Source organism: Urocampus carinirostris, chromosome 5 (genome assembly GCF_059441175.1).
Source record: "Urocampus carinirostris isolate Australia breed hairy pipefish chromosome 5, RoL_Ucar_1.0, whole genome shotgun sequence".
Taxonomy (NCBI): domain Eukaryota; kingdom Metazoa; phylum Chordata; class Actinopteri; order Syngnathiformes; family Syngnathidae; genus Urocampus; species Urocampus carinirostris.
Window position 1 is genome coordinate 1,651,170 of NC_142353.1, and position 15,399 is coordinate 1,666,568.

A 15,399-nucleotide genomic window follows, 5' to 3' on the forward strand; every position below is an offset into this window, starting at 1 on the left:
GCCATGTAAGGCGCTAACCTGCTTATTGGGGGTATTAGGGGTTCAGTGTCTTACCCAAGGACACTTCGACATGTAATACGGACAAGCCGGGATTCGAACTGGGATCCCTTGATACCAAGACGAGCGCTCTCAATATGACGTCACCTCTTTTGGCCCAAAAAATATACCCAATGATTAGTCACCTGCTGTCACACTACAATATCCAATCAGCCGACACTGCTTGTGAGAAAGATTCCAAGCATTTAGTTTTTTTTTTTTTTTTTACAGAGTAGTGGCAGAATTTGGCCTCCTTTCGAGTGTTGTTTCATGTGTGCAAGGGGTGGGAGTATGTCGTGTGACTCAGCAAATACAGGCTGATGTGATTGTAAAGGCTTCTGAATTTTAGTCAATACAGTACATTGAGTTTTGTTTTGAGAATGTTTTTGTTGCACTCCTGTGTGTATGTTAATATCCATTTAACATTAGAAGTACCACAGCAACCGTATTTGGCTTTCCTACATAGAATGTCCAATGGACAGCCAACTGACTAGATTAGTTTCAATGTTGATCTGCATATGAGGCAAACTCTGGTGTGAACAACACAACTCAGTAATGACCCTTCACATGGCAATGTGAAGAAAAGAATGCCGAGTGGGGTGTAACCATCCTGTATTTTTGTAATAATCCTCTTGTATTTTTGTGACATTTTTTTAGAACTTCTTCAGTCTAATTTGTGTAGTATTTCTGTAGTATTTTTATAATAGAACTACTTTTATTGTGTGGTATTTTTAATTTTTTTTCTACAGTGTTTTGTGTCAAAACCCGAACAGACGAAGCGTTTTCACACAAGCTTTATTTTACGGGAACGGGGCAGTCATGCGTGGGAACACAAACGTCAGCGATTCAGCGATCGCTGGGCAGAAAAGATCGCAACCGGACAGTACAGACAGGATCGACACCAGATACAGGATACACGAGCAGATAACGGACAGGAAGGGACAGACGGGATCGATACTGTATACTGGAGACTGGAGCAAGATACCGGACAGGACGAGGCAGGCGGGATCGATACTGGATACACGATTAGGATATTGGACAGAGTCAAAATACAAGTCTTGCAAGTGCAGAGGTTTGCTGACGGACTGACAAGGAGTGAATGAGAGCACTGAATTTAAATAGGAGGCAAGCCAATCAGGCAACGAGCAGCAGCTGGCGCCAAACGGGCGGGCCCAAGTGAGGGCAATGGGCAACTGAGACAGTTTTGTAGTAATTCTATAAATTACTTTTTGGTTCATCTGCGGATTTTTTTCAATCAATTTTTAGTTAGCTGATAGCTTACTCATATGTTCATTTCAACCAGTGTATTCTAAAACAATTTTGATTAATGTATCATTTTACAAAAGAAACTAATGGTGATTAGGTTGATAATTTGGCCCTTAAAACTGATAAAATATTAATCGATACATAAAAAAATGGCTGCGTGAAAATATAGACTTTTAAAGGGACGCCAAAAATGTAAATATTATAATAATTAGAATTATATTATCTGTCATTAATTTAGTATTATATGGATTATTTGTTAATTATCAATAAGTTGTTGCATGTGTTCACTCTTTATCAGACTAAATTGATTGTTAGACATTCAATTAGAGGTCTTAAACTCAATTGAGTTGGGGGCCACTGAAGCTAGGATCTGGATGAGGTTGGGCCAATAGGGGTTTTCCACAAAAATACAGATGATAAAAACATTCCGTTTCTTAATGAGACAGTATTTTATATGTGTCCGCTAGATGTGGCTCTAATCAGTAGTGCCACCAAAAATGAATCCAAGAAAGACTGCAAATTACGGAGGCTGAAGTGAGCAAAGATCACCCTATTCTTCCAATCTTTACCCAGCATTTCTCAGAGAAAGACAAAAAGAGGGGATTTTTTTCAAGGAACAAAAAATAGGGAAGAAGAAATAAGAAAAACAAGTAAACAAAGGAAAACGAAAATTTAAAAAAAGTACAGAGAAACAAAGCAAATAAGGAAAATAGAGAAAAAGAAAGAAAAGGCAAAAAGAGAAATGAAAGGAATAAAGAGAATAAAGAAAAAACATTTTTTTCTGTGTTTTACTTTAAATTAATATGGTGTGTTTTGGTCTGAATCTCCATGTTTTGTCTTCTTCCGTTGTACTGTTAGCACTTTTTTTCGGTGGCATGACAGAATATGGCGACATCTAGTTAAAAAACAACACACACTGTCCCTTTAAGATTCATATCAAGGCTTGCGGCCTCGAACTATCATTCTGGGGGCTGCAATTGGCCCCCTGGCCACAAATTTGTTACCTCTGGTCTATTTTATTCAGGAGTAGTTTGCATTTTAATGTTGCCAGAAATTGGATGGTGTGCAGCCAGTTACTGGCGTGCACAGCATTGCTCAGCACTGACCTAATAGATGCATGGATGCACACAAGCAGTCGGCCCATTCCTTCAGGAAGTGTTTTATGATCGCGGATGATAAGATGGCTACTGGCCTCTCTCCTTGACCCACTGTTGAACCTGCCATAGATGACAAGACTGCACAAGCAGGTTGGGAAAGGGAGAACCAAATGCCAACCTTACTGTGCTCAGTCAACAAGAACGCTTTGGATTTGCTCATCTTTTCATTTTAGCGGCTCCCAGAATTCTTCACCCTTCAAGCACCATAGACACTACACGTTCTGGGGATTAGGTGTGGTATGATGCCTTTCCAATGATTTAGCACCATTACAATGTGGTGAGGGATTCAGTATGGTATGACCTAGCCTGCCCCACAGATAGGAGTTTGGATAGAGCGAAGGGGAGTCGAACTTAGCTTATCTAAATTATTTGTTAGGGAGGACATATGTCTTCCCTTCCATTATCTCAATATATAAACTAGCCGGCTCAGACACGGGGTGGAAGGCTGTAATTCATAAATCGGCAGCGGACAAAACATCTTGATCAAGGCGTGTTTACATCATTGGGTGGAATCAATCTGTTTAATTAGATTACTTTTGTCAAATGGATTAACGTAAATGGTGAATAGGTATATTTCAAAAGGGGGAGTGCAGGTGAACGTACTTACAGCTGACACTTTTGATTTAATGCTTTTTTGATTCAATCAGTCGGTTGCCCGCTTTGAGCGCCCAACGTGCCTGCCCGCCTGCCTAGTCATTTTAAAGATGGTAGTTTTTTGTTTTTGTTTTTTGTACCTGTAGCAGTAAGCATACATGAAAAGTACTGCACAGTGGCTTGTGAAACTTTTTCATTTTTTATTTGAAGATTAAAAATATCCAATAAAGTGTGTTCCACTTCATGATTGTGTCCCACTTATTGTTGATGCTTCACAAGAAATTATAGTTTTATATATTGATGTCTGAAGTCTGAAATGTGGGATACCATATAATTTTAAACAAAAATCAACAAAACCACCCAACTCGCTCTCTAGAAAAAAAGCAAATTTTTCAGCACATTTTATTATACTGTGTGACATTTGAGAAAAGACATAATAACAATAATGCCAGAGCCTGTGCCCCATATCAATGTAAAAATACCACTTGAAATCCATTTCCCTCCCACTGTTACTTAAGAATGAAGAAACGAGATAATTCTAAAAATGCTCATTTTGACTGTCTTTTCTGTCATAGATGAGCGTTTCAAAACAAGGTGCAAGCAGTTATTTTGTAAAAATGTCCCAACATACTGCAAACGAGAATACCAATGTATTTACCTTTAGTACAGATGGGGCCTGGCAAAGGAGATAGCGCCGCCCATTCCTACCACTCACCAAATCAAATTGTTTTAGGTGCCTTGCTAGAGCTTCTGGCTTAAACGTTTGTTTGTTTCATCGTAACTTGTCTCAACAATGAACATAAGTTGTTAATTGAGTTGCCATAGAAAGGATTATTTAGCGATATACATCCACAACTGGGTATGTTGCTGTGACACCTTGACTGTAAACTGGAGTTAATACTAGACCAAACCCATCATTAGTGTCTTGGCCTTGAACATGTGACAATCGGTTCTACATGATATGCTACATTAAATAATTGCACATGTGGTGTTTTATCTTTGTGACATATGTACTCATGAAAAGAGCCATACATGGCTCAGGAGCCATTGCTTTACGACCGAATGCATTATTATGATTATTATCATCATTACTTCACATACTTCAGAAATCATCAGTTGTCACACAGTGAAATAAAATGCCCTGAGGAATTTGCTTTTATCTGGGGATCAGGATTGAAAGCTTTGTTTAGTTTTGTTTTAAAATATCAGGTGGAAATTAATCTAAATATTTTGCTCTCGTAGCATTTTGAATCAAAGAGGTTCCCGACCCCTCATATATACAAATAATCTAGCTTGTGTATGATTCTCTCTTCTCCTAACACACGCGCACATGAAAAAAATAAGCCTAAATTATATCCAATTCATAAATTTCAACAAGGCACAATAATAAGTGGTCCATTCAAATTAAATCAGTAATGGCGTTGTCCATATTGCCAACACGTCATGTATTTTTATTTATCCAAAGATTTTCGACTGGTTGGTTCCGCTCACAATTATCTCTTTCATTAAAGAATGAATGTGCATGTCACGGCACCTTTTAGTATTTTCCTTTCTATTTGAAGCGGCCCCATCTCGCCTCCATTGCTGCTGCCCTCGCCATCACTGAGCGACAGTAAAGGTCGTTAGTGGAAGAGGGATGAGGCCAAACTTGACTGAGTCGAGCCTTATCTCTATTCTTTACACTCTCGCTTTTGTTTGAAGGGCTTTGTTTACACACGCCACATTAATCACCTTCTGCCTCACCACAATCCCCCAGCATTTAAAGGGGTTGCTCAGTCTCTTTGCAATGAGTGACATGGTGTAAATTACGTTGTTATACCCTCAAAGGAGGGAAATGAAAACATTTGCAAGATTCTGGTCAGAGTTTCTTGACACATTTCATCTCTTATTCGTATGGCCTTGATCATAATCCAGACCAAACCTGTCCCAGAGGGTTTTGATTATGCCAGGGTTTCAGGGGGGCATATTAAACTCATGGTGGGGCACAAATAATATTACCCCTATTATTGTTTATTATCTATTTGTGTTGCTTATTTTACCTATTAATTTATTTTGTGCAGAATATTGAATTATTAGTAGTTATGAATTAAACAAATGTGTTCCCCCAAACCTGATGTTTCCAGTTTTTTTTCCTCTTTATTATTTTTTTCTTTTATTTATCTCTTTTGTTTCATTTTTCCTAGCTTTTTTCTTCTTGCTTTTTTCTCTTTTTCTTATTTTTGTCCTACTTGTTTTTTTTTCTTTCCTCTTTATTTTCTTTTCTCTTTTGTTCTTTTGTTTCATTTTTTCCTTAGCTTTTTACTTGCTTTATTATTTTATTTTTTTATGTTTTATTTTTTTTTCTTTTTAGCTATTTTTCCTCTTTTCCTTATTTTTTCTTGTTCTTCTCAATTTTTTTTTATTCTTTTTTTTATTTTTCCCCAGATTATACTTCTGTTTTTTATTGCTTCATTATTTTTTTCTCCTTTTTTCCTTTAATATTCTTTTTTTCCTTCTTTTTGTGCTCTTTTTTATGTCATGATTACTGATTCGGGGCACCTGCGGCTGCCCCGTTGGCGCCAACAGCCCTGGTCGCTGATTGGCTCCTTGCCACTTTTTAATGCCCCCGGCTCCTTGTTACGGGCGTCAGACCGTCCTGCGAACCTACGCTTTTGCTAGGCAAGCACCGTACCCTCCGACAATCTCCTGCTCTGTTTTCTCCTGCCTGATTACCTGTTGCCGACCTGTTTCTGGACCTGTTTCTGCCATGCTCTTCCGTCCCGGCCATCAACCTGTTTTGCCCTGTTTCCTGCCTGATACTTATTGCCGAACTTTTTTCTGGACTCGATAACCGCCCTTGCTCCCCTGTCCCCGACCAGCTTTCCTCCCACCCACGACTATCCTCACTTGACGCGGAAGTGCCACTTCCGCGTTCCTGCCATCAGCCACCTGTGTCCAAATATCATCGGATCGTAAAAGCAAGCACTGCTCTCTATTTCAATAAGACTGAGTTTAACGAACGCTATTGGGTCCTGTCTCCGTTTCTGGCTTGTGTCATTTTATTTCATTCAGACCCTCGCTGCTACATCCAGTTTTTTTAGGTAGGCAGAGCATGTACACAGGTGGGCACTGCAACCCCCCTGGTAATTTCCCTAATTAAATACTGCCAAAAAACCTGAAAAGACAATGAAAATGAGTGACTGACAATACAAGGTCACCGCTGTGTGCATTACTGTAGAACCAGAACAAACACTTTGTCACCTTCCCTATTATAATATCCAATGTACATTTGTTTTCCCCTTGTAATTGAGAGCCTTTATTGCAGGGACCTTAAACTCAATTAGGTTGGTGGGTGCTGAAGCTTGGGTCCGGAAGAGGTTTGACCAAATGGGGTTTTCCACAAAAATAGCGCTGATAAAAACATTTTGCAATTCTTAAAGGGATAGTATTTTGTATTTGTCAATTACATGTCACTGTAATGCGTAGTGCACGACTCAGAACTTTTGGCACCAATCAAAACTTTTGTTCACAAAGGTATCATATGCACTTTATGACTTATGTGTTGTGTGTCCTAGCATAATGTTCTTTTATCTTGTAGACACTGAGGGTTGCAAGTAACACAATTTCAATTCTCTGTTTATGCTGCATAATTAACAATAAAGCTGACTCGTGCAACCAAAAGGAAGATTACAAAAAACGGAGACTAAAAGTGAGCAAAAAGCACCCTTTTCCTCCAATTTTTATCCAACATTTCTCAAAGAGTGGAAGCCCGAGGAACGCCATGGTGACTTAAATCGTGTGAAGGTTCTTGCAAAGATTATGCATTGTCTATGTATAGTTCAGCCATCAGTTCAGTTTTCTGACTAGCTTTGTAGCTTTGTAGCTAGCTATCTCCTTACCTTTTTAGCTGTTTACCAAGCTATCTAACTATATCTTAACATTGTTTGCATGCTAACTATATAACCTTTGATCTTTTTTGCTAGTTATCAAGTTACATTTTGGCTCCCTTTCTAGCTGGCTATTAAGCTACCTTCATAGCTATTTAGCAAGCCATCGAGATAATTGTAAAAATTTATATCAAAGTGGGTTTCTTTTTGAGCTAGCAAGTAACAAAAAGTAGCTTGAAGCTTCAAAAAGGTTAGAGGCCCCTGTCCTATGCCTATATAGCGACAGAACTACAATTTCTGTAGGCCATTAAAATGAGTCAAAATGGCACAAATTGGCTGGCAACAGCTCTTCCCATTTGAGAGAAACATCTGACGTTAAAAAAAGGGGTGAAATTGGGTGCACAGGATGAATGCTATTCCATATACATACTCCAAGCTCTCTATTCAGAATGGCGGTAAAATTCTATTTAGTTAAATATCCAACTAATCAACGGCTGCAGTTTATTCTTGCACTCCTGAAAAAAAAGATTAGTTCATATAGATAGTATTTGAACTAATATTTGCCCTTTGTAGAGCCAATAAATTAATACATCAGAAGTATTCAATATCTTAACTAATTTCCGCACATATATTTTGTTGCGCAGGCATACAAAGTATTTTTGTTCTGCTAGTGCACACCATTGTACTACATATGCGCAATGGCTGACCAGAAAACTCACCAAAATCGAGAACAACATTTGTTTTGTCAGCAAAGCCAAAATGCTCTGTAATACAGTTTCCCCCTTTACTGTCAAAAAATGTATTTTCAGTGATTGGTACTTTTTAAAGTTTGTATGTAATAGTCTCAACTGGTACTATAGGTGGATCATTGAGAACCCTCACCCAAGAAGAAAGAAAATAAATCGTTTAGAATGCAGTGGTAGATTGTGTGTGTTTTTTTCTCTCCAAATATCAAACGTTAATATTGGTGATTATCTTGTCATTACAATGTCCAACTCCCAGTGTACTCACTATACTCTATTAATTTGTTCTGTTATTGCAAGGTTGGGAGTTTGTGTTATCACTGACAGAAACAACTATACAGTTACTTATTGAGTATACTTTATTATATGTATTTAAAGTACATTTTGACTAAAGTACGAGCAACATGTTCGAAAATATATAATTTCCATATTTGTTTATATTAAATTAGAACAAAACGTTTTTTTTAGCCTAAGCACAATTAATTTTTAACATGCAATCCAGAATTTAATTTATCAATAAATAATTCGGCCCCTTTTTAGCTGTCTTTTTTTTAAAATAAAATAAAAAATCCTAGGATTTAATTTTTGACCTTTGAATCGGGCCGACAGCAGCGGATAGGACCAATTTTATTGTGTATAATTCTAGTAACATTTAATAAATACTTTTTGTTTATCTTGGACCTTTTCTGTATATTCCTTTAGTAATAGCCAAGTATAGCGCAGTATACATGTGTGAAGTTTATCAGATGTAGTATTTAAAAAGTATACTTCCTGCTTCTGCTCCAGATATCAATATGAATACTTAAGGTGTTCTTGAACCAAAACTTTTTTCTAAAGGATTAATTTTGAATTCCTCTAAACTACTACATTGTGGTTAGCCTCAAACTCCAACTGTTACCAGAGACAAAACGTCGTGACTTGTATTAATCGTTTTTTTCTAAGAATGTGCAATCGAAATTCTCAAAAAATAGCTTATCTTGCTAAGATTGGAAGAACAGTATTGTTTGATTAAAATTAGTGTAATGTAACTGTATTCAAATGTGTACACAAAATACAGTTATTATCACATCTAAGTAGTACGTGTAGCCACCCGGAGCTACCCGGAGCAATCCGGCTTCAACGCCGCTAAACAGAGACACGAAAGCTGGGGGAATCGGAGAGGAGGCGGACTTGCTAACACGAGGTGGTGTATCCCTGGATTTTCACAAAGATAAGTTTTCCATCTGCCGCAGGGATGTCGAATTTTTGGACTGGCGTGACGTCATCCACTTCGATACAAGCACCCCTAGGGCATCATGTTCATCTGTTAATAAACAACGGGGTAGACTGCTGGAAGTGTAAATTTCCCTACGGGGATGAATAAAGTATCTATCTATCTATCTATCTAGTAAAACAAGTTGTTGTTTTTGCCTTTGCAGAAACAATGTAGGCGAAGTGCATGCATTGGAGTTTGCTGAGAGTGCTTTAATGCATCGCTTTGTTAGATTGTATTTATGATTCAGAATGCAGCGCTTGGCTTAAATAAATGCAATTATCTGGTGAGGAGAACAACAAGATGTACAATGAATTTGTCTGTAATTTATTGTTTTGCACCGTGAAACAAGCGAGAGTGGCTGGAAGAATTAAAGCCAGGAGGAGAAAAAAAGAGTTGTAGAAGGTCGGAAAGAGGAAAAAGGAGAAGTGGGATTGGAGGAATAAGAGGCAAACACAAGGAGGGAGGGAGAAAATTAAGTGGTTTATGGGAGGACAAAATGGATGCAGGGAACGAATGGTTGAGAGAATTGAGTAAAGGACAGAAAATACAGGGAGGCCAAGGGAGTCTTGGAAGAGGAAAGTGAGGCAGCCAGGGAAATTGAGAAGAGATAATGCTGAAAATGCGAGATGAAGAATAGTAGTTGCACGGAAAGCGATGGAAGTCCATGCAAGGAGCTTTAGAAGAGCAGTGGCAGGCTAATATCTTTGTCTGAATTAGTGAAGGATCATACGATAAATGTGTGCGTATGTGTGTGTCAGTGCTCACATCCATTTATTTGAACACGGATTAGATTTTTAAAAGCAAGGCAAAAAAAGATTTCCACGAAACATATTTCTAAAGGTGAACACATGGAGGCATGGACAATTGAAAACCACTTAAAATGAATCATACACCTTCACATACATTCACATTTTCTCTTTCTCCTTTGACTTTATAGTATGACTAAGTATTGAAGAGAAAGCTTGCAGAGGACGTAGGGAGGAAGGAGGACAGTGTCTTAGGAAAATCTATTTCCCAATACTATCTAACTGCAGATTTCCTCCAATGGACTTTCATTCTTGGTACTGAATGTTTGGCATTGATTCTTTCTCAACATTATCTGAAAATCTATGAGCATAAAGGGCAGCTACGGAAAGTGCAACATGCATAAGTGCACATGATGTTATATATTGCCATCATAGGGGGTAAAATATTATTGTCTTTACTTAATTCTTTGGTCCATGACTATTTGTTGTCTTTGGTATACCCTTTCAATTTTTAGATCCAGGCCTCAACCACTAGGATGGAGAGATACAGTCAAAAAGGGGTGCTATGTAAATTAGGGGGTGGGAAATTGGCTGCGAAATCTCCTGGCAGAGTTTTTGCGCATGAAAGTAGTACATTGTAGGTCCACAATTTCTTTCCTTTTCACTTAGATCAGGGGTCTCCAACTCAATTGTATATATATTTCGGCCCAATGTGAGTTTGTTTTTCTGAAAGTAAACTATTATTTAACCCAGAGTGATTTGTAGTTGTTTTCTGTCCAACAGTCACATAGTTCACACACAGTATCTCACATTATGAAATAAACCACCAAGGTGTTACTCAAAATAAAGACGTTTATTGAATACTAATGCAGAAAAGCACAGGATGCAAATGTGGGTCCGACTTCCAGAGCCTGAAACATGGCTTTTGGGCAATTTATTCCATATTAACTGTGGACAATTCTGTGTACGGTGGACCTGGGAACACTGAAGACCCGTGACACCAAACGGTAGGACAGACCGTGGGCCAGCCAGTACACGTAGATCCGGACCTCCAGCCATGGTCCTGTTCCCTCTTCAGGAGCTCCTGCAGGGCCCACATGACCTTCATGCTCAACCTTAAGTCCTGAATGAGTTCTGACTCCACATCGAACCATAAGCACAGGATGGGAACATTCCAACCTGTCCATGCTTATGAGATGGCCACTCTGGAACACAACAGATAAGATAAACAATTTGGACATAAATGTGGGCATAGAAAAGAAAAAGACAGCTTTTACTGTGAGGTATGCATCATGAAAAAAATGAAATGAAATGATCTGCATTTATATAGCATGTAGAAATTATCTTTTTTTTATATCCAATGACAACTCTTTTGAATTAAATTCCTTATGAACTAAGGTGTTTGGGTCCTACAGGGAAGTTTGGTGACGATCATCTCAGCTTAAGGGTCAGGTGGACTGTTCTTGTGTTTGTTTACTTTTCATTGTGTCACACATTAAAGACCCCTACTATATGTCATAAAATGGCATTAAGATACTAATAAGTAGGTTGTCATTTATGTCTACACAAACATAGGGTGTTATGTGAACGTGCGTTGTACGTTAACCCTTACTGTATTTGACCGAACGGGTCATTTTTTTTAATGAGTGGACGTACCTTGTAAAGATGAATCAGTGCTACATAGCGCCGAAGCAGTCTTCGATATCGCGCATTTCTCCTCCGTTGATTGGAGACATTGAAAAGGTGATGAGCTTCCAGGCAATCGGTAATAACACAGCTGTAGCGGGCATTTTTAACATTGAACAGACTCTCCAACTGCCACACCACAGGTTGAGACTCAAGTTGTTTACATGTGACGTAGGCCAATACGTCATTGAGGTCTACAGCCAATTCGTATTACGGCCATCTACTGGACTGGCGTGGAACCTTGCAAGTCCCGTCCACTTTCTTAGGGGACAATCTTCACTTTGCACTCCACTCACCGAAAGGACTCCCCTATGGAGGGACCTCACTGGAGGGTTCTCAGGGCCAAGTGAGAGGAATGGGATTGGGCCTTAGAGTACGATCTTGTATTTAGTTCTCCACAAGTACGTTTCTTAAGGCAAATGGTTGTTCTGTCCTTTTTCACTTATGTCTAGACAAAAAGCCCTTAGAGAATGTGTGATTGTGGCACGGGTACAACATTCCTTGAACTCATCCATTTCGTCCCACAAACATTAAAATAGAGTCTGTGCCAAAGAAGCTCAATGTTTGGATTGTCGTAGTACAATAAATGTTTGCCAGAGATTTACTTTCTGACTTTGAAACCCAATACTTAACTCTGTAGGGTTGCTTAACATGTGTGTAACAACAATGTCATAAGATGCAGAGAAGAAGGACAAGTGTCACAGATTGTGCAAAATATTTCTGAAAAATTATCTGTCCTTGGGAAAGTGTTTAATTTGTCTGAAAAACAAGTGGCATGCTAGTAAACTTGCAGTTGTCGATCATTAGGTAATCACTATTATTTTTTCATTACAGACTCCCTTTGAGGCAAAAAGGGGGAATACATTTGCAGTTTTTGTACTTATAAACTGCGTTAATATGAATGGGGTGTGAACTAAGGTTTTAATTATTTTAACTTACCATATTTTCACGACTATAGAGCGCACATATGAGTCTCAGATTTTCTTCAAATTGTGCGACACACTCTATCGTGCAGCGCGCCCTGTGTGTGATGTCAATCAATGAGTTAGTTGAAGACACCGTGAGGCTGCCGTTCACACTGCATATCTTAATGCTCATTCCAATTTCTGGGATGAAATCCGATGTTTTTGTGAGATCATTAAAACTTCAGACTAAATTCCATGCATCTCCGTGTCCAACACCACCATATCCCGCTTGCATTGAAGAGGACGGGTGACGTCACATGCAATGCATTGTTTATGGAAGTGCTCATGGATGCTAATGCTGTTGCGCATCTAGCAATTTGATTTATTGTGCTACCAGAGACTAAACAGAGTTGTCCCCACAACTTCAAAGAATGGACTCTCTCTACACATTGCTGGTGCCAGGTTCCTGCTTTTCAATAGGAGGTTGTTTTTCCAACACCACGTTGTCAGTGACTCCACCTCATCTCTGTACGCCGCCTCGTCCCCTTCAGAGATGAGGCAGACCATGGTAGTATTGTCAGCAGACTTAACAAATGTGTTTGTGAGGTGAACAGTTGGAGGTGTAGAGGGTGAAGAGCTGGGGGCTCTGTACACATCCTTGTGGGGAGCCGATGCTCAGTGTAAGGGTGGGAGAGACGTGGTTGCAGTTTCACGGACTGTGGGCGGTTTGAAAGAAAGTCCATTATCCAGTAGCAGATGGAGGAAGAGAGTCCTAGGTGAGAGAGTTTCTCCACCAGGATCTCCGGGATAATGGTATTGAAGGCTGAGCTGAAGTCCAGAAAGAGCATTCTGATGTACTCCCCCGGTGCTCCAGGTGGCTCATGCAGTGTGAAGTGGGGTGTTCATGGCGTCATCAGTGGCGGTCCAGTGTGGGTGGTAGGGAGTCCCTGATGTGCTGGGACACCAACCTTTCAAAGCACTTCATGACTACAGGCGTAAGTGCGACAGGCCTGTAGTCGTTGAGGTTTTCCACTGCTGACCTCTTGGGAATGATGGTGGAGGTTTTGAAGCAGGGTGAGACGATAGCCTGTGACAGGGACTGGTTAAACATGGTGGTGAAGACCCCAGCCACCGGTTCGGCACAGTCCCTGAGGACCCTCCCTGGTACTCCATCTGGGCCAGCTGCCTTCCTGGGGCTTACAGTTCTAAGCACACGCCTTACTTCATGCTCCTGAAGTGTCAGTGTGTTGCTGCTGGTTGTTGGTGTGACTGTTGGTGGCCTTCTAGCTTCAAAGCGGGCAAATAACTGGTTAGGATCTGCAGCTAGTGAAGCATCAGCCCCAACAGTTGCCAGGTTGTTGCCTCTGTAGTTTGTGATGTGTTGTATACCCTCCCAAATCTTCCTTGAGTCATTTCTAGCGAAGAGGTGCTCGATCCTCCTCATGTAGGCTGCCTTTGCATCCTTAATGCCTCTCTTCAGGTCAGCCCTGGTCGTGCTGTAAAGATCCTTGTTTGCAGACCTGAAGGCGGTGTTTGAGGAGGGTGCGTACCCCACTGTACATCCAGGGTTTTGGTTTGGGTAGACCCTGGTTTTTTTAATTTAATGTGACGTTGTCCATACAGTGTCTAATATAAGATCAGTATCAGTGTAATCCTGGAAGTCATGATGTTCAAATACCTCACAGCAAGTCGGGTGAAAACAGTCCTGCAGCTCTGGGAGAGCTCCCTCGGGCCATGTTTGTATTGTCCTTGTTACAGGCTTTGTTCTTCTCCGTAGGGGGTTGTGTGAGGGGGTGAGGAAGAAACAGAGATGGTCGGATCCAGCTAGGTGGGGGAGGGAGGGGGAAGCTCTGTACGCATGTTTGATGTTACTGTATACATAGTCCAGTGTTGTTTCCCCCCTGCTTGCACAGTCCACGTATTGAAGTAATTTGGGAAGTACAGTCCTTAAGCATGCCTGATTAAAGTCGTCAGCGACGATAAAAGCTCCGTCAAGGTGTGCAAGCTGCTGTTTATTGATAGCAGCGAGCAGGAGATTTAGCGCTATGCATCCGGTGGAACGTAAACAGCAATCACAATGAGGCCCAGCAGCAACTCCATTTCCTGAGAGTGCTCAGGAAAAATTATCTGGAACAGAAGCTGCTGGTGTCCTTCTACAGAGCCACAGTGGAGAGCATTCTGGCATACTGCATCACGGTGGGGTATGCTGGGTGCACGGCAGCAGACAGGAAAACACTCTAGGGGGTCATCAACACAGCCCAGAGAATTGTTGGTTGCTCTCTGCCCAGTTTGGAGGACATTGCTTGCTCTCGCTACCTCAGCAGAGCAGAAAACATCATCGATGACTCTTCCACCACCTCTTTGACCTGATGCCGGCAGACGCTACAGGTCACACAAAAGAAAAACAAACAGACTCAGAGATAGTTTCTTCCCCAGAGCTATCAACACGCTAAATATACACTGCACAAAAAAATCCGAAACTCTCCACAAATGCTCTTTAAGGAGGAATACCAATGCAAACACACTAAAAATGCAAAATTGTATTCATGCCTATTCTTACTTTGCTCAATGTTGCCCATTTGCACTACTGCATATTGCACTACTACGATGCCCTGTAAGTAAACACTCAATGTAAATATCTTTTGCTTTTACATGCCCACACTTTGTTGTGTAAATATTTTGTGTTCATATATATCTAAATTATTTTTATCTTCTTTATCTATTGGGTTGTGATGTGGCTGCAGTTGGTGGAATGGAGTGTGAGGTATTGCACAGAGTGAATAGAAGTAGAATAGAATAAAATTATGACTCATAACACGTGGTAAACTTTCTCTCCTGGCTTTGATCTCTTCGATCTCCGGCAAAACTAACATTAAATGCGACAGAAACAAAATGAAAATAAATCCAAACAGCTTGCCAACTTCATTTTTGCTGTTCCATGTATTCCGTTACTCCCCAAGCATGCACAAAATTTAGTAATTTTATTTATATTTAGTTTCTTTTGTCTTTTATGAGAATATTTGGTATTGGAGAAATCCAAAAGTAATTGAAAGTAATCAAGTTAAAGTAACCCTACCAACCCTGGACCTCGGCATCTCTAAGAATTTTGAGGAAAACTGTTGTGCAGCAAATACTCTATGTGGCT

General features: G+C 40.1%; 1 long non-coding RNA gene across 4 annotated transcripts in view; it reads right to left on the bottom strand.

Annotated features, from left to right (window-relative positions):
- Positions 1-15,399, bottom strand: part of LOC148364948 (uncharacterized) — a 49,917-nt gene that overhangs the window by 6,993 nt on the left and 27,525 nt on the right. Inside the window, exon 2 of one of the 4 annotated variants that reach the window (XR_015850451.1) lies at positions 12,289-14,636. The exons of the other annotated variants lie outside the window; for them this stretch is intronic. This is a non-coding gene — a long non-coding RNA (uncharacterized LOC148364948). The remainder of the gene's footprint in view (positions 1-12,288; positions 14,637-15,399) is intronic. 4 annotated transcript variants of the gene reach the window in all.